This window comes from Phocoena phocoena, chromosome 21 (assembly GCF_963924675.1).
Source record: "Phocoena phocoena chromosome 21, mPhoPho1.1, whole genome shotgun sequence".
Lineage (NCBI taxonomy): Eukaryota > Metazoa > Chordata > Mammalia > Artiodactyla > Phocoenidae > Phocoena > Phocoena phocoena.
The window spans coordinates 20702751-20705132 of record NC_089239.1 but is presented as its reverse complement, the minus strand read 5'-3'; the positions used below and the strand labels follow the sequence as shown (position 1 = coordinate 20705132).

Here is a 2382-nt window from a genome sequence, read left to right as displayed (position 1 = left end):
TTAAATGAGGCGATTTGCTCAGATTATCTCTAAAGTTTCCTCACTTTTAAAATTATGTTACTTTTGAAAAAAAAAAATCTGTTTCAGAAAAAAAAAGAATATCTCAAAATCCAAATTTGCTCAAATAAAAAAGGGAATAAGTTAAAGCATCATTTCAAGTCTTATTCATAAAAACCTCTAATAAATTTATTTCCTTTTTTATATTTGAGTGTGTTTTCCATATGTTTGAATTTACTGTGTACAGGTTAGATTGTGAGATGATTCATCCCTGGGACAATTCAGTGTCTTAAGGTGTGGTCTTTATAATCGGCCTATTGAAATTTGACTCTTAGTAATGTGTCAAGTAAATACTTTCATAATATGATTTTTAAATTCCAAATAATTAATATTAGATGAATACAGCAAAAAGCTCTTAGAAATAAATCACATTGGACCACTTTTAAGAAATACTCTTAAATCAACTTCAGACATGAGTTCTTATAGCTTAGCCACCAAAATAATAAGCACTTTATCAAACCTCTCTTCATAATTTGCACTCTTCTAAGAATTATTGGCCTCTAACAACATTCTCAAAGAGCTACCAGGCAGGATATTAAAATGCAAACTATGGCAAATGTACTCAGAATATAAAACAAATTGTCACTGTTTGTTTACATCCATTTGCACAATGCATTTATTTTATTTTATAAATAACTGATTAGTGGAAAGAATACTTAACCTGTCATGATTCTGAAGAAAAGGGAAGTGTACCTTTAATAATCTCAGAGGAAAATATTTCCCGGAGATTGTGAGTATCTAACATATTGTGCTATCAAAAGAAATGATTTTATTTTACATTCTTTTTTTTTTAACATCTTTATTGGAGTATAATTGCTTTACAATGGTGTGTTAGTTTCTGCTTTATAACCAAAAAATATGGAACGCTTCACGAATTTGCGTGTCATCCTTGTGCAGGGGCCATGCTAATCTTCTCTGTATCGTTCCAGTTTTAGTATATGTGCTGCTGAAGCGAGCACTTATTTTACATTCTTATTTGACATTTATTTGGGGTTTATTCAAGAATTCTTTGAAAAACTGCTGGCATATTTGGACCTTTAAATACATTTAAGTAATGTTTGAAGTGATCGTTGTAGGAAATAGTTCGTGTTTTAGATCCAGTTGGGATCAGGGAAGGTTTTCCTGAAGGGAAGACATGAGAACAGAAACTCAAAAGAAGTAAAGGAGTTTTCATGTGGACATTCAGGAGAAAAGCATTCTTGACCTCTGCATGAAAAAAAGTCTCTGCATGAGACTCTGAAGTGGGTCTGTGTCGCGTGAACTCAAGTAACAGCAAGGAGACCAGTGTCACAGGGGCAGAGGAGCAGAGGAGAAATTTGAAGAGATAGCCAGAGGCCACATTTTTAAAGTTTTGAGGGCATGGTTAGATTTGGATGAACAATGAGAGGCCACTGGAGAACTTTAAGGAAAGGAGTGACAAGGCCCCTTTTGCTGCTATAGGGGATGAAGGGTAAGAGCAGGGAGAGATATTAGGGTCGAGTACCCATGAAGCATTTGTGTCAGCTGGGGGCTTCTGAGACACAAATGCCAAGCAGGATTAGGTGTTGCAAGACCTAGCTAAATAACTGTGAAGGATTAAAGGACAGGGAGCAAGGTAGGCAGGGAGAGCCTTCAGACAGCAATGCAAATGGAGACCTATGAAAGGAGAGGGAAGATCAGACTGCAGCATGGGTCTGAGGAAGTATTGGCCAGCCCAGTGGGGGTCCCTTAGTAAAAGTTGCTCTTTAGAGGAATCCTATGTCGAGCAAGAGTGAACCTCTTCTAGTTCCCCTTGCCCTGCTACTGAGCCAGTCGTTGGAAGAGCCCGGGGAAAAGTGGCCTTGGAGACAGAAAAGCATGGCAGCTGGTAGCTGTAAATCACTGTGCTCCTTGAAGGGAGATCTGATCAGGGCACCTTCATGGCCACCACAGTGTGGGTGGTTTGGATTAGTGGTAGTTGTGGTAGTTGTGGAGGTGGTGAGATTTGGTTAGAGTTCTAACATATTTTGAGGAAAGCAACAATAAAATTTACTAAAGGATAGGATGTAAGGTGTGAGAAATTTTTGACTTGAGGTATTGGACAAATTATGACAGTTCCTGAAATAGAAAATATTTGGAAGAAATGGGTTGCAAAATCAGGGAACTAGCAGGATGGTGGGGAAAGAAAACAGTTTTTTGTTTGTTTGTTTTTTGCGGTACACGGGCCTCTCACTGTTGTGGCCTCTCCCGTTGCGGAGCACAGGCTCCGGACGCGCAGGCTCAGCGGCCATGGTTCACGGGCCCAGCCGCTCCGTGGCATGTGGGATCTTCCCAGACCGGCTCATGAACCCGTGTCCCCTACATCGG

General features: G+C 39.3%; 1 non-coding gene across 1 annotated transcript; it reads right to left on the bottom strand.

Moving 5' to 3' along the window:
- Positions 1-909: 909 nt before the first annotated feature.
- On the bottom strand, positions 910-1016 carry LOC136141937 (U6 spliceosomal RNA). The gene has a single exon (XR_010657796.1). It is a non-coding gene; the product is annotated as a U6 spliceosomal RNA (small nuclear RNA).
- Positions 1017-2382: the final 1366 nt, after the last annotated feature.